This window comes from Leptonychotes weddellii, chromosome 5 (genome assembly GCF_054177405.1).
Source record: "Leptonychotes weddellii isolate Sample4059 chromosome 5, ASM5417740v2, whole genome shotgun sequence".
Taxonomy (NCBI): domain Eukaryota; kingdom Metazoa; phylum Chordata; class Mammalia; order Carnivora; family Phocidae; genus Leptonychotes; species Leptonychotes weddellii.
In genome coordinates this window covers 3928081-3951170 of record NC_138373.1, presented here as the reverse complement: position 1 = coordinate 3951170, position 23090 = coordinate 3928081, and the positions used below count along the sequence as shown (strand labels likewise).

General features: G+C 42.9%; 2 protein-coding genes across 2 annotated transcripts in view; both read left to right on the top strand.

Moving 5' to 3' along the window:
* ACTB (actin beta) overlaps positions 1-23090 on the top strand; it is a 333619-nt gene that overhangs the window by 117787 nt on the left and 192742 nt on the right. The gene's annotated exons all lie outside the window — the stretch shown is intronic.
* Positions 14089-23090, top strand: part of RNF216 (ring finger protein 216) — a 136938-nt gene continuing 127936 nt past the window's right edge. The window contains exon 1 of the mRNA XM_081822766.1: positions 14089-14802. The gene's annotated coding sequence lies outside the window, so the exon portion shown is untranslated. The remainder of the gene's footprint in view (positions 14803-23090) is intronic.

Sequence of the window (23090 nt, the reverse complement as noted above, 5' to 3'; positions counted from 1 at the left end):
AAATAATGTGTTCATGCAGACATCTTTCACTCCTTAGGCAGCACTTCCTACGGGCCAAAGGGGCAGGAGAGAAATGCCCTCTGGAGAGGAAGGACTCTTCTGGACCCTATCTGGAATGTTCACATAATGCTAGGCAGGGACATCTTCTTAACATTAGCATTGGAGCTTTAGTAAGAAAAAATTCAGGACATTGGAGTATGTCAGCTGCTTTTGTGCACCTTTTCCGAAGGTCCTTCAAGAAAGAGACAAGCTGAAGCTAAAAATGACTCACGCGAGAGCAGACAGGGTGCAGTTCTGGGAAAAGAGGGTTTCTTGCTGGGGGCCTGCTTTCCAAAAAGGGCCAGAGTGCCAAACCAAGGAGAGGAGCAGAGTTGAAGCACCGAATGTACCCCAAGTTCAGGGTAAAGTGTATGGACAGAGGAAGGCAAAAGTGAGCCTGGGGGAAGGTTGACTGCCAGGCTCTTCAAAAGCACCTCCTTTTGTGCACCCTCTACCACAGGGGAGCAGCTCACTTGCGGTGAGGGATAGCTGAGGTTCGTGGGGGCAAGCATCTCAACGCAGAAAGCCCCGGCTGAAACTCGTGGCCTTGCCCTCCAGAATGGATGCTCTGATGTACCCCGTCTGTCGAGTTTCCCAGATCAGCACATCCATCCTCTCCCTGGTCGCATGACGCCCTCAGAGTCTCTCCAAGGAAATGGCCAGTGAGTGACCCCAGCCCCAGGAAGCCCTGAATACCTGACTGACACCTCTGGATGACTGTCCTCTTCGGATCTCAGCCCACTAATGACTCAAGATCTTGTCAGCTCTTTGATTATTTTAGGAAGCTGTTTTATTTATGTGACATCCACATTGTTTATGTTGTCGACAATGGAAGGCTTGCCTCAATGACTTCACTGTTACTAAGTGGACACAGCCGTCCTCCAAGTGGATTTTTTAAAACGGAGTCTGCACGCTTCCACTGGCTCCCAACCCTTCCATGGTGCTCCGTCTGCCCCCCAGAAGATTCGGATTCCTCAGCCTGGCACCCAAAGTCTTCGGAGATTTGGTTCCAGCCTTTCTCTTCCCTTGCCTCCCACCTCCCGCCTCCTTGTCCGCTCCCTGCTTTACTTTGCCAGCCCCTAGATCCTCTTCTCCCTGTGTTCTTTCTCACCATCAGGACTTTGCTTCTGAGCATCCTTCACATTCTTTCACCCTTCCCTCCCCCAGCCCAAACTCTTCCCCCAATAAATGGCTGCTCATCCTTCCAGAATCTCCCTCGCCCTCTGTAGATGGAGCCTTCCTCTTTACCCCATCCCCCAGGAATGACTGATCACCCCTTTCTCTGTGTCTCTACAGTTCCCTGCTACATTACATATTGATGCAATCTTTTTTTAGTATATGCATCACGATCTTTATTAACAAAGCTTTTCCCATGGGAGTACTTCTCATCGTTTCTTTACTTGATTAGTACTGCTGGTTGCCTATATTGCTGTGCTGGGTCTACCATCACAAGTACACAGACTGGGCAACCTAGACAACAGAAACATATTTTCTCACAGTTTGGGAAGCTGGGAAGGCCAAGATCAAGGTGTTGGCAGATTTGGTTTCTTCCGAGGCCTCTGTCCTTGGCATGAGATGGCCACCTTCCCTTTGCATCTTCTCTTCACACGGTCTCCCCTCTGTATGTGTCTGTGTCCTGATCTCTTCAGTCATAGTGGATTATAGCCCACTCTAATGACCTCATTTTCACTTAACTACCTCTCTAAAGACCCTATCTCCAAATACAGTCACCTTCTGAAGTCCTAGAAATTAGGACATCAACATATGAATATTCGGGGGACACAGCTCAGCCCATAACATCACCCTACTAAGAATTTGACACTAAGCTTATTATCAGAGATGATGTACTTTCTTCTTACCTTTTGAAGTCTAACACAGAACGTCTGTCACCTGTATTAAATTCAAGCCAGAGCATGAAGGAAATCATTTCAGCACTTCTCAGGGGCCTCGCTGGCTCTCAAGGTGAATAGGGCAATGATGATAACTCTGCAGAGTTTCTCATGCGCAGGTAGAGCACTGGGAAACACAGATGTACAATTGTTCTCTGGAATAGGCAGTTTGGTGTCCTGCGGGGGGCAAGCCCCTCACACGGGCATCTTCCTGTCAAGGTACTTTGAGTGCCAGCAAGAAGGCTTTTGTCTTTCAAAGTTCTGTACCCACTTCCTCTTCTGCATACCAATGGCCAATGAGCAGGAAGAGTCCCAGGATCACTGTCAGGATGCCAATCTCCATGGCCTTTCTTTGATGAGATGGTCCCTCCATCTGGTGGTATGTTGTAAAGATTGCTTCTTTGGTTCTCAATCCTTTTCTTCCCCCTGGTCTTGAGTCCCATGATAGTCACGGGTTTGGATTTCCAGTGGGTGGTCTCTGATGGCTGGATATCAGGGCAATACTGAGGCTAACGTCCCCTGGTGACATCAGCTAATTAGGGGCTTGAGTGTGGCCTGGCATTCTTTCAAGGTGGTGACTGAAAGATAGCTGGCATCGTCTGCCCTGGAGGAGGATACGGGACCAGACCTCACGTACTGGGATTACTTTGATGGATCCGGGGACATGCTCTGCAGCTTTTTTGCTTTTTGGAGCTCAACCAGCAAGTCCTGATCAGATCTTACTTGGGAATCTCTTTGAGACTTTGAGGGTTTACCACTTCTCTATGGATGCTATTTTTGTCAAATTTATTCAACAAATATTTATTGAGTGGCTTCAATGCCCTGGGCACTGAGTACTAGAGAAGAGTGGGGAGCAGAGAAGAAAGAAAGGAAAAAAAAAAAAAAGAACCCAGCCCAGCACCTGTCCTCATTCAGTGTGCTACAACAGAGGAGAGAGCATCAATCAAACAATAACTAATCACTAATCCATACATAATAGCAAATGGTAAATGAGTTATAAAGGAATGTTCCAAAGGGAAAACTGATCTGTCAGGGAAGGTTTCCATGAGAAAAATAGCATTTGATCAAATAACTGAATGATGAACAGGCAAGGTGTAGACACTAAATACACATTTGTAGAGTCTGAATCTTCCTCTAGAAGCTTCCTTTGAAAACGTGGATGTGCAAAGAGATAGAAAAAGAAGCAAGAGCAATGGGGCGTGGGGTGGGGGTTGCAGTAGATAACCTCTGGAAATTAGCAAGCCTTCTGGGTTTCAGATCAGAATCAGACATTAACAGTCTGAGTGACCTTGGGCATGTCACTGGCCCTCTGTTTCCCCCCTATGTATAATACTTTGAGATTAGACTGGCTCCCCGTTTTCCAAAGCAGATTACATATACCACTGGTGCCGGGCAAAATCATTTTAACTGATACATGTTTGCATGTTAATAGATATTTATTTTAATATGAATACAAGCAATATAAGTACAACATAAAACCCCTGATTTCAAAAAACATCACTGCTCAGGAGAAGGGTAAAGTAAATAGTGCTAGGACTTCCACTTCCTAAGTTGGTGAGTCATCTTCCCACAGCAAACAACTGAAAAACGCCCCTAAAAAGCATATATATATACGTGTATATACATGTATATATACATGAAACAGCAGTTTTCAGACATTGGGCAGCGTGCAGCACAGGACTGGGTGCCCAAGAGTAGGATAACAAATGAGCTGAGCCCTATAACCACCCCAGCCTCTGCCTGGAAGCAATTTCCGGACCTGAGAGGCATGAGGAGGAGACATCTAATCAGAATCCAAGAGCCTTATTGAGTGCAGGAGATAGAGATCAGAACTCAGACTCAGGCAGCTAGAAATCATAAGGCATGATTTTAGAAAGGGCATGATTTTAGAAAGGGCAGAATCGTGGAGTTCATATTATATGTGGAAGTAAAAGCACAAAAGATGGAGGGAGAGATGGTAGTATATTCTTGTAAGGGTCTCAGATTAAACATAAAATGGTATAACGTTTGAAGAGGGGTAGTGATAAGGTCATCATGCATGTTATGAGCCTTAGTGAAATCATTAAATAGTAATATAAGGTAGAATAGCTAATAAGCCAACAGTAGGGAGAAAATGGAAATCTCAAAATTGTTCAATTAAATCCAAAAGAAGGCAGGAAAAAAGAATCAGAGGGTCAAATAGAGAACAAACACAAGACAATCTAGATAGATTTAGACCCAATCACGTCAAGAATTATATTAAATTAAAGCGGTCTGAGCACTTCAATTAAGTGACAGAGATTGTGAGATTGGATAAAAGTGCAAGACCTAACTATATGCTGTCAATAAACCTATAGTTCTAGTTGGAGGTTTCAAGACTTGACTCTCACTAACTTCAAGAACAAGGGGATGGAAAATCAGTAAGGATGTAGATTTTAACATTGATCTAGTTGACATGCACAGAAGACTCCACTGAAGAGCAGCAGGATACACATTCTTTCCACATGTACATGGAAATTGCACCAAAATTTCCCCAGCCATGTGACGAGTCTTAATGAATTTTTAAAAGTTGGACAGCATACAGAGTATGTTCTCTAGCCACAAAAAAAGTAAATTAGAAATCAATGAGAGGGGCGCCTGGGTGGCTCAGTTGGTTAAGCATCTGACTCTCGATCTCAGCTCAGGCCTTGATCTCAGGGTCCTGAGTTCAAGCCCCGTGTTGGGCTCCACGCTAGGCAGAAAGCCTGCTTAAAAAAAAAAAAAATCAATTAGAGAAAGATATCTAGAAAACTCCCCAACTAATAGAAAAATTTTAAACACAATCCTAAATAACCCATGAGTCAACAAAGAAATCACAAGGGAAATAAGAAAATGTTTAAATTGAATGGAAATTTAAAACAATATATATCAAAACTAAAAATTCCTTTTTTTTTAAGTAGGCTCCAAGCCCAGTGTGGAGCCCAAATGGGGGTTCAAACTCACAACCCCGAGTTCAAAACCTGAGCTGAGATCAAGTTTGACGCTTAACCACTGAGCCACCCAAGAGCCCCAAAACTAAAAACTTCTGCTCTTTTTTTTTTTTTAAGATGTTATTTACTTATCTGAGAGAGAGAGAGAGGGCATGAGTCGGGGGAGGGGGCTAGGCAGAGGGACAAACAGACTCCCCATTGAGCAGGGTGCCCAATGCGACGTGGGGCTCGATCCCAGGACCCCGAGATCATGACCTGAGCTGAAGGCAGATGCTTAAACAAACTGAGCCACCCAGACGCCCCTAAAAACTTCTGCTCTTCATAAGACACTATTAAAAAAACAAAAAGGTGGTTCTGCCCCACCCCCGCCAGCGCCTCCTCCTGTTACCCTCCAGGTACCCAGAATCCAGGCACCCCCACACACTCTGTTGCTATGGTGGTCCCTGGGAGCCAGGACAAGAAAGTCAAGTTGAGCAATAACACGCAGAATGGGGGGGATGCCGAGAGCCACTAATGTCACCTATCAGGCTCACCATGTCAGCAGGAACAAGAGAGGCCAGGTGGTGGGGGCCAGAGGTGGTTTTCATGTTTACACAGTTTGGCCAACAGGAGCTTTCCTTTTATTGTCTGGATGCCTGAAGAATTGTTTCTTTTCCTATGTGTTCTACAAGTTTTGCCTTTCTCATTTAGGCCCTTTATCCATCTGCAGTTGATTTTTGTGTGTATGTGAGGGAGGGATCTGTTTTCTTTCCTTTTTTTCCATATGGATAATCAGTTGTCTCAAGAGCATATATTGATGAGGGCATCCTTTTCCTGCAATGCCATCTGTCCTGTGTTAGGTTTCCACTTATGCGTGGATTTGTTTCTGGGCTCTCTTGACTATTCCACTGGTCCATTCCTCTATTATTGCCACACTGTCTTACTGTGTATTTATAAATCTTGAAATCCAGTGGAGTAAGTCCTCTTACCTTATTCTTCATCAGAAGTGTCTTGACCGGGGCACCTGGGTGGCTCAGTCGTTAAGCGTCTGCCTTCGGCTCAGGTCATGATCCCGGGGTCCTGGGATCGAGCCCCACATCGGGCTCCCTGCTCGGCGGGAAGCCTGCTTCTCCCTCTCTCACTCCCCCTGCTTGTGTTCCCTCTCTCGCTGTGCCTCTCTCTGTCAAATAAATAAATAAATTCTTTAAAAAAAAAAAAAAAAAGAAGTGTCTTTACCTTCTTTTTTTGCTCTTTGCATTATTGTATAAATTTTGTCATCGGTTTAACCAACTCCTCCAAAATCCTGTAGGGATTTAGTTTGGGATTACACTGTATTTAAAGGTGAATTTTGGGGAAAATTGATCTTTAGAATATTGGGTAATCCTTTTCTTGAACATAGTATATTCCATTTATTATACCACTAATGATGCTTATAAATACTGTTTATCAGAGTTTTTGGTGCTTGCTTTATGATCTAACATATAATTAATTTTCATAAATATATATTTGAAAAGAACATCTCTGTGTGCAATATTCTATATATGTTCATTAGGTCAAGCTTGTTAATTGTGTTGCCAAAAAAAGAAAATGAAAAAGCAAGAGAGTGAGAGAAAATATACACAATACTAAGGACTCATATCCAAAATATAAAAAGAACTCTTACAACTCAATTATAAGAAGACAAACAACTCAATTTAAATAATGGGCCAATGGGCATCTGGCTGGCTCAGTCAGTGGAGCATGCAACTCTTGATCTTGTGGTTGTGGGTTCAAGCCTCAGTTGAGTATAGAGATTACTTTAAAATCTTTTTAGGGGACACCTGGGTGGCTCAGTCAGTTGAGCATCTGACTCTTGATTTTGGCTCAGGGCATGAGATCAAGCCCCATGTGGAGTCTGCTTCAGATCCTCTTTCTCTCTCTCAAATAAATAAATAAATCTTTAAAAAAATACAATCTTTAAAAAAAAAAAATACCCCCCCCATGCAAAAGCCCAAAAACTTCACATAAGAAGGTGTAAAATGGCCAGTAAGCACAAGAAAAGATGCACCACACAATTAGCCATGAGGGAAATGCAAATAAAAACCACACCAATACACCATCATATATCCATTACAATGGCTGGAATTAAATACTGCTGATGAGAATAAGGAGCACCTGGGACTCTCATTCCTTGCCAGTGGAAAAGTAAGATGGTACAACCACTTTGGAAAACAGTTGGACACTTAATACACTACTCAGCAATTCCACACCCAGAGAAATGAAAACACATATCCACCCAAAATCATGTACATTAGTGTTCTTAACAGCTTTATTCAAAATAGCCCCAAACTGGAAACAACTCAATGCCCATCCATGGGCGAGTGAATAAACAAGGCATGCTATATCCATGCAATGGAATTCCATCATCAACAAAAGGAATAAACTACTGACACACATAAACAACGTAGAGGAACCTAAAAAGCACATGCCGACATAGCCTTGTCTGATGAAAACTACAAAACATTCCTGAAAGACATAACCAAATGAAAACACATCCCATGTTCATGGACTGGAAGCACTAATGTCCTGAAGATGTCAATATTACCCAAAGAAATTTACAGATTCAATGCAATCTCTATCAAAATCCCAGTAACATTTTTTAAAGAAACAGAAAAACCCATCCTAAAATTCATATGGAATCCCAATTGGACCCTAGATTGCCCAAGCAATTTTGAGAAAGAAAAACAAAGCCCAGAGGAGTCACACTTCCTAATTTCTTTTTTTTTTTTTAAGTATTTATTTAATTTGAGGGAGAGTGAATGAGAAGAGGCAGAGGGAGAAAGAAACTGAAGCAGACTCCACACTGAGCACAGAGACCGATGTGGGGCTCGGCCCCACAACTGCAAGACCATGACCTGAGCTGAAACCAAGAGTCATCTGGTTTCAGATGAGCCATCCAGGCGCCCCCACACTTCCTGATTTCAAAATATACTACAAAACTACAGTACTCAAAACTGTGTGGTCCTGGCATAAAGACAGACATATAGACCAATGGGATAAAGAGTCCAGAAATAAATTCTCAAATATACGGTCAAATGATTTTTTACAAGGATGTCAAAACCATTTGATGGGGGAAAGGATTCTCTTCAACAAATGGTGCTGGGAAAAATGCATATCTACATGCAAATAAAAAAAATGAATCACCTAATTCCATATATGAAAATGAACTAAAAATGGATCAACCTAAATGTAAGATCTAAAATTATAAAACAGGAGAAGACATAGAGCAAAAGCTTCATGGTATTGGATTTAGCAGTGATCTCTTGGCTATGACACCAAAGATACAGGCAACAAAAGAAAAAATAGACAAATAGGACTTCATGAAAATTTAAAAATTGTGTGCATCAAAGACAATACCAACAGGGTAAAAAAAAAAAAGGCAACCCACCGAATGGGAGAAAATATTTAGAAATCATATATCTGAAAAAGGATTAATATTCAGAATATGTAGAGAACTTCTGAAATTCAACAACCAAGAAACAAACAACTCCACACAAAAATGGCCAAAAGATTGAATGGACATTTCTCCAAAGAAAATGTACAAATGGTCAATAAGCACATGAAAGAATGCTAAAGATCATTAACCATTAGGGAAATGTAAATCAAAACTACAAAAAGATATCACCTCACACTCATTAAGATGACTACTATCAAAAACCAGAAAATAATGAGTATGGGCAAGAGTGTGGAGAAATTGGGACCCTTGTACACAGTCTGTGGGATTGTCAAGTGGTGGAAAACAATGTGATGTTTCCTCAAAAATTAAAAATAGAATTACCGCATGATCCAGCAATTCCACTCTGGGTATATGCTCAAAAGAATTGCAAGCAGGGTCTTAAAGAGATCATTGGACACCCATGTCCACAGCAGCATTATTCACAATAGCTAAAACATGAGAACAACCCGAGTGTCCATTGACAGATGAATGAATAAACAAAATGTGGGAATGCACATCAAGGAATATTATTCAGCCTTAAAAGGGAAGGACATTCTGACATGTGCTACAACATGGATGAACCTTAAGAATGTTATGCTGAGGGACGTAAGCCAGTCACAAACAAATACTGCATGATTCCACTTGGGTGACGTACTTAGAGCAATCACAGTCATAGTGACAGAAAGTAGAATGGTAGCTGCCAGGGGATGGGGAGGTATCGTTCAATGGGCAAAGAATTTCAGTTTTGCAAAATGAAAAATGTTAGGGAGAGGATGGTGATGTGCACAATATACATTAGGAATCTACTTAGTACCACTGAGGTGTACACTTAAAAATGGTTAAGATTTAATATTTTGGGGGCGCCTGGGTGGCTCAGTCGTTAAGCATCTGCCTTCGGCTCAGGTCATGATCTCAGGGTCCTGGGATCGAGCCCGACATCGGGATCCCTGCTTAGCGGAGAGTCTGCTTCTCCCTCTCCCACTCCCCCTGCTTGTGTTCCTCTCTCGCTGTGTCTCTCTCTGTCAAATAAATAAATAAAATCTTTAAAAAAAAAGATTTAATATTTTGTTATGTGTGTTTCGCCACAATAAGAATAATTGAGAAAATAAACATATATTGAGCAAAAGAAACCAGACTTGAAGGTACATGCTTCATGATCTCATTTATCTGAAACTACAGAAGAAGCAATTCTAATCTAAAGTGACAGAAAGCAGATAAGTGGTTGCCTAGCACCAGAGTTGGAGGTGGTGCCTCGACCACCACAGGTCGAGGAAGGAGCCCCAGAGAATGTTTTGGGGTGATGGGAATGATCTCTATCTTGATGGTGGTGGTGGTTATATGCGTGGGCATATAAATCTGTCAAAACCCAGAAACGTACACTTAAACTGGGTGCATTATATTGCATATAAATCATCCTGCAATAACACAGATTTAAAAAAAAAAAAAAAGCAATGCGCTAGAATAGCAGGAAATTACTGCTTCTGAAAGCAGATAGAGTTCAGGAATAATTTCCTCCATGGCCAGACTAGCACAGCCTCATCGAGATAAAACTGACAGCAATACTTAGAGCTCTTGGGAACAAAGTGATGGTGATACACAAATTGTGGAAACAGCGGTCCTCTATGATTATAAATGACCTTAAAGGTGGCTGGCACATTCAACTAATTGTAACCAGAAAATGAAATAAAGGAAGCGGTCTTTCGATGACTCACAGAGGTGTGTGAGTTATACCCCAGCTTTCTGGAATGCTCCGAGCGGTCATAGGTGTCACACCTTCCGCCGTGACTGCATGGAAGTATAGCCAGGACACACGATACGAATTTCCCTAGATGGAATTCACATGCTTCTTCCCAGGAAAACAGCAAAGCGTCGCTTCTTGACAATAGTTTTGTCTGCAGGCAGATATCTTCTGCCCTTTCTGATTGTTGGTGCTGCTTAACATTAAGAGAAGAAAAAAAGTGACCCCATTTTTCCTTAAACTAAAAAACATGGGGCAAAAATCCCTTTACTTCCAACTGATCACAAACTATTCCATCCTTCTCTCTCTCTTTTTTAAATTGAATTAATTTTTTTTACTTTCTGTTTTTTTTTAAGTACGCTCTACACCCAACATGGGCTCGAACTCAGGACCCCAAGATTGAGTCACATGCCTTACTGACTAAGCCAGTCAGGTGCCCCTAATTTTTTTTAAGTTTTTATTTTAATTCCAATTAAGTTTTTTTACGATTATATTTATTTATTTGCCAGAGAGAGAGAGAGAATGCACAAGCAGGGGGAGCGACAGGCAGAGGCAGAGGGAGAAGCAGGCTCCCTGCTAAGCAGGGAGCCTGATGTGGGGCTCGATCTCAGGACCCTGGGATCGTGACCTGAGCCAAAGGCAGATGTTTCACCGACTGAGCCACCCAGGTGTCCCTAATTCCAGTTCGTTAACATACAGTGTTCTATTAGTTTCAGATTCCCATCCTTGTCTTGAGGAAGCAGATTTTCAGTTCTATGCTTCACTCCTTGATTTTAATTTTTACTTGTAGTTTATTGGTTGGTTTACTCTAATTTTAACTTTTTAAGAATCAACAACTTTGTTGTATTTCAGGGACTCTCTTTTTATGGTCACTTTCTGCTTATTGAAAGTGAGACTTGTTTTCTATTTACAGAGTGAAATAAGGCTTCCTTATTAAAATAAATATATTTTGACGAGAAATGAATCTGTCTAAAGAACAAAATATTACTTATGGGTAATAGGTGGCTTAGGCAAATATTGTAATATTGCTGTACTGCTTATATGTTTGAGGTTTGTTAAAGCCTGTTCCCTTTCCTGCTCTGCTGTTTTGTGGTTCATTGAGAAGGCTGGTGTGCGCTCGTCTGTGGCATCTTGATAAGATGGAGCAGCACCAGGGACACCTGGGTGGCTCAGTCGGTTAAGTGTCTGCCTTCGGCTCAGGTCATAATCCCAGGGTCCTGGGATCGAGCCCCGCATCGGGCTCCCTGCTCCGCGGGAAGCCTGCTTCTCCTTCCCCCACTCCGCCTGCTTGTGTTCCCTCCCTCGCTGTGTCTCTGTCAAATAAACAAATAAAATCTAAAAAAAAAAAAAAAAAGATGGAGCGGGGCCAGCAAATCAACAACAACGACAACAATTAACTGAATCTTCAGAAGCATGTATCATCAGTCCATACCACCCTCTTCCCTGTGCCACTTGTCTTTCCTTCTCAGTCATTGAAGATTTTAGGACCCTATTCTGTGCCCCGCCCCCATTTCTGACATCATTCTTGATGGTTTAATATCCTTTTATTTATTTTTTATTTTTTAAAGATTTTATTTATTTATTTGACAGAGAGAGACACAGTGAGAGAGGGAACACAAGCAGGGGGAGCGGGAGAGGGAGAAGCAGGCTTCTCGCCGAGCAGGGAGCCCAATGCGGGGCTCGATCCCAGGACCCTGGGATCATGACCTGAGCCCAAGGCAGGCGCTTAACGACTGAGCCACCCAGGCGCCCCGGTTTGATTTCCTTTTAAATAATCTATGCACACCCAGGCCTTAGTTTCTTGATCCCTCCCCTTGGAGGATCTACACCTCCTCTCCACCTCAGTCACGCTCATAGTCACACCGTGGGCTTCATCATTACCAATAAGTGCATCATCTCCAAAATCTGTGTCAAGCATACCCCTCTTTGACCCCCTCCTATCTCTCCAGCTCCTTTCTTCCCCCTGCATCTAAGCAGGTTGCTGGAGAAAGACCCACATCCTTGCTGCCTGGCCTCACTTTAAATTTCTGATCACAGAACTTCACTACTGCATTGGGCTGGTCATTTCGCTCTCTGCTCTCTCCTTCACAAAACTCCCAGATCTGGGAGAGAAATACTTTCTCTCTTTGGCCTCTGAGATACCATACTCTCCTGGTTTTCCTCCTCAGCATCCTTCTCTAGATTCCAAATGTTGAAGTGACCCTGAGCTCTGTCCTCAGCTTTCCTCTCTCTTCTATCTACACTCATTCCCTAGGTGTGAGTGTAGCCAGTCCCGTGGCTTTATACATTATCTCTATCTCCGTGACTCCCACTTTAAATCCCTAGCCTGAGTTATTCTGTCTTTCTGAAGCTGCAGACTCATATATCCAACTGCCTATTGACATCTCTACTTGAAGGTCTAGTTGGCAATTTCACGTGTCCAAAACATGTTCACTTTTCCCTACTCAGACCAAACTCTGTCGCTCCCAATATCCCCCCATATTTGTGACTGAAACCACCATTCACCCAGTTGCACATGCCAAAAACCTTGCAGTTAACCCTTGACGTCTTTCCCTCTCACCTCACATCCAATCCATCTGCAAATCTCTCTGTTCTATGTAAAAAAAAAAAATCCCTAATCTGATCATTTCTCCCCACTTCCTTCCTGACCATACTAGTTAAAGTCAGCATGGGGTATTATTTAGACTCCTGCAATCTCTTCCTAACTGCTTCTACTCTGAGCTCTCTAGGACCAGAGTCCTCTTTGGAAAAATCAACCCACGCCCCCACTCCCAATTCTCTAGTAGTTTTCCATCACAAAATAAAATCCAGATTCCTTATTAAGACCTCCTTTGATTTGGCCCCCCATCACCTGTCCCACCCCCATTCCCCACCACTCTCTGTTTCACTCACTGCACTGCAGGCACGCAGGTACTCTAACACACCAGGCATATCCCCTCTGCTTGAAGTGTTCTTCCTCCAGGTGGTCGCCATAGCTCACCTCCTTAAGTCATTCCATCTTCTGCTCAAATGTCTTCTCTTCAGAAGACTCCCTGACCACACTGGCATCCCCATCACTCTCTATCCCTTCTTTGCTTTATTTTTCCTGTGGGTTTTTTTTCCCCCCCTGAACACTTCCTGCCTCAGCCAGTATTTTAGTTCGTTTGTTAGTGAGTTCGCTAGTTGGTTATATACTTACCCACTAAAACACAGCTTTGGGAGAACAGGGACCCTCCGTACCGTTGTACCCCCAATTCCTAGAACAGTCCCTGGCACACAGGAAACTCTCCAAAAATATGCGTTGAATGAATGACTTGCCAAAGGCAAGGGGTGCAAATAAGCGCATGTCCAGTAGATTTCCATGGGCACCTGCTCCTCCCCAACATCACCCCACATACCCACCCCTTTTCATCTCTAGGGAGAAGGCAACGCTTCCCGGGGTTGGAGGAAGGGCACCTCAGTTTCCTTCGTCCTCCCACCTCGTGGGGGAGTCAAGACTCAGTGGGCGGTGAGCGGACAGAGGTCCCTCTCTATGGTCTTACTCCCCAGGCCCCTCCCTAGCACCCGGCGTGCCTCTATGGTTCTTCCTGTCATTAGTCGGGAGGGGGCGCTGTGCGCAGGCGCGGGGTGAAGCCGCGGCGGGGCCGGAAGGAGTGCGGCGGCGGCCTCGGCGGCGGCGGCGACGACGCTGTCGGCGGCCGCTCCTGGTGACTAAAAGCTGTGGCGACAGAGGCCGCCGAGCCCGCCTGGCGAGCCGGCGAGCTGAGTGGCGAGTAAGTGTCGGCAGCGGGGTGCACCCGACTCCTCGACAGGCCGCGTGAGGCGAGTGGCGTCTCAGCCCGGCGCCTCCATTAAGCCCCGGGGTGGGGGCGGGGGCGGGGGCCACGGCCGTGAGGGGCGGCGGGGCAGCAGAGTCGGGGGCGCGGGCCTGGCCCGGCGGCCGCCCGAACGCGAGCGGGCCCGGGGCCGCGCGGGGCGCCGCGGAACGCCGGGCGGCGGGAGTAGCGGGGCCGGCGGCGAGGCGGGAGCCACAAAGGCGCAGGCGGCCGGCGGACCCTCCCCCGCGCCCGCCACTTCGGGAAGTTTCGCGGGCCCGTCCTTCGGCCTGCTGCGCGAGGGCGAAAGCGCCGAAAGACCGAGTTTCCCCGGCGGCACCTCGCGGGAGGCGGCGTCGGTGGAGCCGAGCGCGGCCTGGAGCGCGCGGGCGGCGATGCACTGTGACTCTGAACTCCGGCGCCCCCGGGGGAGGGGCGCCGGGCCTCAGTCCCCAAACCCTCCCAGCTCGGTTCAGGAGAGCTGTCTCCTCGAGAAAGCCGGCGACTCCCACCCAGCCCTCGTGAGGACATCCAAGTGCGTCAAAACCCTCTGCAGCGCGGGGAACGCGAACCCGACAAATGTGCCTGGAGCGCCGCGCCGTGAACAAGACTGGCGTTCCCGCGTGGGATGTGGCTGGAGACTGCGTGGAATGATTGTCCCAGAACTTTGGGCCACTTCAGTCCTGTGCGAGACCCCCCCCCCCAAGGGTGCCTGCGGGGTCCCATGTAAACCAGCCGGGGGCCTTGTCGAATACGTTGTGATACGTGCCTGGGTACGGCTGGTCCTAGGCCCTTTGCTAATGCAAAAAGAAGATTGATTTTGCCCTGCTGGGAGCTGGGACAGGACAGGGAAGATTTTAGGACCGACTTCAATTTTAGCACGCTTCCCTGAAGAAAGACTGCCAAGAAACAGCCTTGCTTTGTTGTGTTTATCGTATAGGTAATTTTTTGGAGCTGGGGGTAGGGAGTGGTGTGAATCTGAGGAAATAGCTGGAGAACCTGGGGCCAGATTTGAGATCTCCCCCGTAAACCTAAATAGAGGCTAGCGGGCAGCAAGTAAAAAAGAAACCTTCCAGCCCCTGTGGAGGAATGCGATAAAGGAAGTTGAAAGATGAGTCAAGGAGGCAAAGTTTATGAAATAGGGTAGAAATAGTGCGCCAGTGTTTGCTAACTCTGATGGCTTCTATTTAATCAGTGTTCGTTATATTCTAGGCTGTGTTAGGGTCTTTTCAGACCTTATAACTAATTCTCATAGCTGGCAATGTTATTTTATCTTCATTGTCAGTAAGACAAAACAGGATGCTCGTAAGTATGTACTAGACACTGTTCTAAGCATTTTTTATATATTAACTCCTTTAATCTTCAGCGGTGGGGGTTCTGTTATTATCCTTATTTTAAAAAGGAAGAAAAAAGGTACTGAAAAATAACTTACGTAGTCACAAAGCTTGTAAGGGTCAGAGCTGGGACTTGAACTCAGTTTGGTTCCATAATTTATGCTCCTAATTATTTTGCTATTCCTGCGAATGATATTTATTCAGAAAGTTCTGGAGTATTTACTTGGTGCCAGGCAGTGTGCGATGTCCTGTGGCTATGGGAATGAATAAGATGCAGGTGTTACATCCTTAGAACTTGTTTTAGCACAGGAGATAGCTATTTAACATAGCTTCCTAAGTAATTGTAGATTATTATTGTGCCAAGTACTCTGAAGGATTGAGATACGTTGTGTGAATGAACAGTGGGGATGGTCAGGAAAGGTTTTTCTGAGGTGATATTTAAGATGAGAAACTCAAGGATGAATGGAGTTAATTTGGTCAGAGGCAGTGAAAAATAATCAGCCAGCTAGAGGGAAAAGGAAGAAGCACGGCATGTTCAAGGGACTGAGCCATGGTCCCTGCAGAACTGTGAATGGGGAAGAGGTGTAAGGTGAGGCAGCCGTGGGATTTTGGTTCTACCATGATGACATTTTATGATTAAAAAACCAGCATACCTCCATGCAATATGAAAATATGTCGGAGAGTAGACCTGTAGGCACTATGGGGATAGAAGGGGCAGTGTATGATGAGTTCACAGAGGATTCACCTGTAAAAAGATCGTTGAAAACACTGATTTTTTTTTTCCCCTTTGTGGATGAGGATGTGCTTGCTTATTCCAGTTCCTGAACCAATTTTCTCTTGACATTTGAGGAAAATCTTAAGGTTAAATATGTTAAACTCTTTAGCCTACGCAGTGAAGATTTTGAGTTTAATTTTTGGTTTAAAACCTTTCCTATTGTAGGGCACCTCAGTGGCTCAGTCGTTAAGCGTCTGCCTTCGGCTCAGGTCATGATCCCAGGGTCCTGGGATCGAGGCCCACATCGGGCTCCCTGCTCAGCGGGAAGCCTGCTTCTCCCTCTCCCACTCCCCCTGCTTGTGTTCCCTCTCGCTGTCTCTCTCCATCAAATAAATAAATAATTCTTAAAAAAAAAAAAAAAAAAACCTTACTGTAGAAAGACACTGATAAGAGGATTTTTAGAGCTCTTTTAAACTCTGCTAAAACTCCAGACTAATTGTCCACATAATTCTATCTGTAATTATGGGTGCTATTTTATCTTAGTTCTTTCATTTTGTCTACATATTAAAATATACACACATTGCATTTTCTTATTCTGAACTCATCACTTGTTCTTTCTTAATAATGTCGCCATCCTCTAGCCACTGAACAACTAGGTGTCCTCAACATCTAGGTCAGTTTTGACTCCTTCTTCTTGCCTCATGGCTCTTTACATACAAAAATCCCATTGAATCTAACTCTAGTTGGTATCTTATATCTTTTCCTCTCCCTGCTTATTGTTATCTCTAGTTCATACTTCACTGCCTCTTGTTTCCTGGGTTTCCTGCTACCAGATGTTTTTTACAGTCTTACGCAGTTAGGTTGATTTTCCTAAAGTACAAGCCTCTGTATTCTTCTTACTGGTTAGAAAATAAAATGTGAGCTGTACTTCAGTTACCCATAGATGCATAGAGCAAGCCACCGCCAAACTTAGTAACTTAATATGACAATTTTATTTGTCGACAATTTTGTGAGTCAGGAGATTGGGAAGGACTAATCTGGGCTGTTCTTTCTGATCCACATGTCGCTAGCAGAGATAGTAGCGCTGGAGGTTCCCCTTCCAAAATGCTTTTTCACTCCCATGCCTTGTCAGGGACTGCTGGGAGGGTGGGCTCAGCTACATTTTCTTTCTCCAGGTAGTGTCAGGGCTTTCCATGTGATCTCTCCATCAGGACTCACACTTCTTAATGGTGATTCTGGGTTCCAGGAGCCCTAGGTGGAAGCTGCTCAAAGTTCTTAAAGACAAAGCTTGGAGCTTGCTAGCACAGCATTCAGTTTAGCTTAAATACAGCTGTTTGGGCTAAGCTTCCCTGACTACCTGCCCTCTCCCAACTGGAATAGTGTCTTTATTGTGCTAATTCTTTATATTTTTTAGTATACTTAATTGTGTGCAGAGTTTCTCTCACTGATTGTACTCCCAAGTTTTTTGAGGCAAGATCCATGTTGGATTTTCTTTGTATGTATTCCTCATGATGCATAACACACCTTTTTTTTTTTTTTTAAGATTTTATTTGAAAGGGAGAAAGCGAACACAAGCGGGGGGTGGAGTGGGAGGGGAGGGGAGGAGCAGAGGGACCAGCCGACTCCCCTCTGAGCGCAGAGCCTGATGCAGGGCTTGATCCCAGGACCCCCGGATCATGACCTGAGCCAAACTCAGACGCTCAACGAACTGAGCCACCCACGTACCCCACAACTGTTTTATACCATGTGGCAAGACCACAATAAATATTTGCTACTCTTTAATATATTTTAATTTTAATATTAAATAGTAATGTAGGGGCGCCTGGGTAGCTCAGTCAGTTAAGCGTCTGACTCAATTTCAACTCAGGTCTTGATCTCAGGGTCCTGAGTTTAAGCTCCATGTTGAGCTCCACCCTGGGCATGAAGCCTACTTAAAAAAAATAATAATATAAATCCAGTTCAGTATAGAAAAGTCAGAAAATACAACAAAGCAAAAAATATAACTACTTTAAACTTACTACTTAGAAATAACCATTATTAACTTTTTGTTGTGTCGATTTAATATTGATTAAACCTTAGTATAGGCTTACAACGAATGGATATCCAAATAATGGTTAAGATGAGGAGCTAGGATTTGAATGAAGAACAATAATCACTTATAGTCACTCAGAAAACCATGCTGGGAAGCATTGTTGTGGAGTGGTATGATGTGGGCATGTCAGCTTCCAGCCTGTGCCTGGCTCTGCTTTGCCCACCTTTCACTGGAAAAAGAGATTAACTCTTTAAGTTGGAAACATCTTTTATTACTCCAAGACCAGTGTTGCTGAAGTGACAGACATATTTATGGAGATTACTCTGGAAAGCAGGAATACCACAAAACCCCAGGACCATGCAGTATTCTGTTAGGAGCATGTGGAAGGAAAAATGGAGATGTAACACGAATAGAAGGATGAGAAGAAATTTATTTATAACTGAAGAAAATCCTGATAAACTGATTGTTGTCGCTTAAGCCATGGTACCGACCCTGGTTATATATGGCTCTGATGAACAGCTCCAGTCTCTGATGGATGAAGATGTTTTTGGAGCCATTCATTCAGCAACTGTGCATGACACCGGAAATACAGCTATGAATAAGAAACTGTCAGGGGCGTATGGAGAACACAATTCAAATGTGAACTTTCTCATGTGTTGATATATCCATCCAAGGAAGGGAAGGGGATTTAAAAAAGTAATGAGGACAGTTGTAGGAGGTGGAAGAGAATATAGAATTGTCACCTCATTTTTCTTAAGTTTTTGCAATGTAGTAGTACTACATACGATTCTCCATGGGGTAAGGAAGCAATAAAATGTATGCTAATTTTTGTTTCTAATTTGGAAACATTATCTGATATACTGACTATAGAGTATAGTCACAAATGTACATATGATAATTTTTACAATAAAAAGAAGAGGCAAGAACAATTGTTAGGTAGTATTTCCCATTTCTGGATTCCACGTTTGTTTAGCTATTTTCTTCAGCTGTCTGATGAAGAAGCTACTTCCAGAGGAGAAATGAAGTTTCTTATAGAAGGAAGTAAAGGTTTAACTGTGAATAGTTCTAATAAAACTAGCGAAAAGTAACCTGGAAGAGGAAAATAAAGCCCTCCCCCCACGTTTGGCTGTATTGTCAACTTACTAATAAACACTGTACATCTGTGTACTTTTGATAACAAGCTCCTGTTTTGGTGGCATTTACCATTTACAAAGTGGCTTCTCATAATTCCAACACAGCCTTACAAGGTAAGAATAGCAATTTCCATTTCATAGGGAATAACAGTAGTCATAATGTGACACTTGGTATGTGCTACGCACTATGGTAAATACTTTATATTTAATTCAATTAATTTTAAAACAACTATTCTCATTTTACAAATAAACTAGGTCCGAGAGATTAAGCAATTTACGCAGTCACTGATTCACTAAATGGTGAAACCTGGGTTCATGCTTAGGTAGTTTGATCGGAAGTCCAGATGAGAGGACTAAAGGTCAGGAACTTGAATGACCTTTACAGAGAAGCTAGTCAGGAGTAGAAATTCCCTGATCAGACTCCTTTTCTCACTGAAGCTTGGGGCCATTGTATGTACCACTCACTCATGAGGAATCTTGCTTTTATTTTTTTTATTTTAAAGATTTTATTTATTTGACAGGCACAGCAAGAGAGGGCACACAAGCAGGGTGAGTGGGAGAGGGAGAAGCAGGCTTCCCGCCGAGCAGGGAGCCCAACGCGGGGCTCGATCCCAGGACCCTGGGACCGCGACCTGAGCCGAAGGCAGACACTTAATGACTGAGCCACCCAGGCGCCCCAGGAATCTTGCTTTTAAAGCACTACTAGTAATCTGTTTTAACTACAGCTTGACATTCTAATAAATTGGGTAGATGTAAAATGAATCACATTTCCCTTTGATTTCCAGTATAAAATTGAAAGAACCTTATTGTGGTAAAAGAAGAAACAAGAAACGTGGCTAGTGGAATTACGTTCAAAATACTTTTTTTTTTTTTAAGATTTTATTTATTTATTTGACAGAGAGAGACACAGCGAGAGAGGGAACACAAGCAGGGGGAGTGGGGGAGGGAGAAGCAGGCTTCCCGCGGAGCAGGGAGCCCGATGCGGGGCTCCATCCCAGGACCCTGGGATCATGACCTGAGCCGAAGGCAGATGCTTAACGACTGAGCCACCCAGGTGCCCCCAAAATACTTTTTAAAAATTGTATTTGAAAGAAAAGTAAAGTTTTTAATACAGTTCAAATTTGACATTAGAGCTCTTTCTACCATGCTATTTATAAATGATGTCATTATTGTTATTTTAAGTGAGATTTGTAATTTTTAAAAAGAGATACCTTTGTCCAGTTGTAGATACCAGAACGTTTTACTGTAAAACTTAGTCTTAATACACAACTTAGTATTCTCTCAGTTTGAAAAATGCTGATGTTATTTGACTTAAAACTCTTTGTAGACATGATTATATGAGAAGCCAGACTTTGGGGTCTGCTTTCTCTAAAGCATGTAGTTTCTCTCAGGAAGGCAAAGAAAATTGAGATTTTCTTAGAACCAAAAAGGTCGGTTCTTAATTATTTTCATCAAAATAAGTAAAGCAAGAAAATGGTTCAAAAGTCAAAGTACTACTGTTTCACAGAGGCAACCACTTTTTTTCTCTTATAATGGCTTTTGTTCCCCTAACTTTCCCATTTTGAAATAGAGTACACACAAAGAAGGTTGACCCCAAACTAAGTTTAGGCCTGTGCCTAAACTTCATCTAAATGAAGTCATTCAAGGTATATTCTCTTACGTTTGGATTCCTTCATTCAACCATTATGTATGGCTTAATAAATTATTATAAGATGCTTGTATCCACCACCCAGTTTAAGAAGTAGACCATCTCGGGGTGCCTGGGTGGCTCAGTTGTTAAGCGTCTGCCTTCGGCTCAGGTCATGATCCCAGGGTCCTGGGATCGAGCCTCACATCGGGCTCCCTGCTCGGCTGGGAGTCTGCTTCTCCCTCTCCCACTCCACCTGCTTGTGTTCCCTCTCTTGCTGTCTCTCTCTCTCTCTGTCAAATAAATAAAATCTTTAAAAAAAAAAAAAAAGTAGACCATCTCCAAGCCCCATCCATGTATCCTATCCTGATCATAACTCATTCCTCCCCCTAAAATTAACTATTAGTCTGACTTTTATAATCATTTTCTCATATTTCTTTATTGTTTTATCACCCAAGTACATTCCTAGATACTATAATCTCATTTTAAAATTTTGATGTTTTTTTAAAATCTAAGTTTCTTCCATTCTTTTTCTTTTTTCCTTATAATTTATCTGTTGTTGAACCTGAACTATTTGATGTGTAGTTTCCCAGAGCCTAGCTAAGTGTCAGACTTTTAAAAAATTATTCCTATATAGAGACTTTATAAACATTTTTTTCTGATCCTCATTAAATACTAAGGAATAAGATTTTACTGGATGGGACTGAATTTTGGAGGGTCACAAACCACTGTAACATCTTTAGATCTTTTCACACCCTTGCAAAAGCACTCCCATTGAGAATACATGGTCTGGGTTTCATGCTTATGGTACAATTCAAAAATTTCATTTTTCCTCTAGCGTCTATTCTAAAAATGTGACTGGGTCCAGATCCTTGTCCAAACTCTGGTTCCATCTCTTCACAAGACTACAGATAGTGTTCTTTCCTTGGAAGGCACTTAGTTCTTGTCTCTCCAATGTTAGCAGTGATATTCGAGGTCTAGATCCAGTAATTCATTGAGGATTGCAAAATGATGTTTTAATTGGATTTTTAAAATTAAAATTTAAAATTAATACTGGAATATTTTAATAAAGAAACCACTTTCTTGTCTACTGTTCGGTTATCCTGTGACATATAGTTCATATAGAAAAGGCAAGAAAGGGGCGCCTGGGTGGCTCAGTCGTTAAGCGTCTGCCTTTGGCTCAGGTCATGATCCCAGGGTCCTGGGTTTGAGTCCCGCATCGGGCTCCCTGCTTGGCAGGAAGCCTGCTTCTCCCTCTCCCACTCCCCCTGCTTGTGTTCCTGCTCTCGCTATCTCTCTGTTAAATAAATAAATAAAATCTTTAAAAAAAAAAAAGGCAAGAAAGTACCTGATTCTTTGCCTTTATTTTATTATTTATTTATTTATTTATTTATTTATTGAGAGGGAGAGAGAGAGACAATCTTAAGCAGGCTCTACACCCAGCGTGGAGCCTAACGTGGGGCTTGATCTCACGACCCTGAGATCCTGACCTGAGCCGAAATTAAGTCAGATGCTTAACTGACTGAGCCACCCGGGCACCCCTACTTTACCAGTTTTAAAGATAACGTATTGGTTGATACCATCCTTTAAAAATGATCTTTTTAAAAATAATTGTAAGCATTTTCATTTATATGTTTTCTTAAGAGATTCATGCCATATTATTATCTTTATTGAAACTCAAAATGTCCCATGTTTGGCCAGTGTGAGCCTCTGGGACTTTTTTTTTTTTTTTTAGTTATTCTGACAGAACCCAGTCTTTGATAAATAGTTTTTTGATTGCGTTGTTGATATCTGATATGACAGGGTGTTGTAGGCTCATTTTGTAAGATTCCTGCTCCAGAATTGGAATTAGTAATTTCTCAAAAAAAGCCCTGGTTTCTTTTGGTGGGAAATAGTATTTAAAGACCATAATCTAGGCAATGCATATGTTCATTGCTACAAGTAATTTGTTTTCAGGCCTTTTTTTTTTTTTGGTACAGAACGAAAATATTTTGTGAGTTCACACTAATAATTGTAATTCAAATTTAGGGCTATTGGGGTTTTTCTTCTGTATTATAAATAAGTTCCTTTTTTTTTTTTTACACTGAAATTCTTGATTCTCGAGGGCACAGGATTAATAGCATTAGAATAGTCCATAACTGCTAATCTTTTTAACTTGTTACAAAAGTGTCGGAATGAAAGTCTCAGAATGTCACAACCATTACGATTACATGACTTTAAAATTTTGCGTATGCTTCCCCTTCCCATAATTTTTTTTTTTTTTTAAAGATTTTATTTATTTGAGACAGAGAGAATGAGAGACAGAGAGCATGAGAGGGAGGAGGGTCAGAGGGAGAAGCAGACTCCCTGCCGAGCAGGGAGCCCGATGTGGGACTCGATCCCGGGAC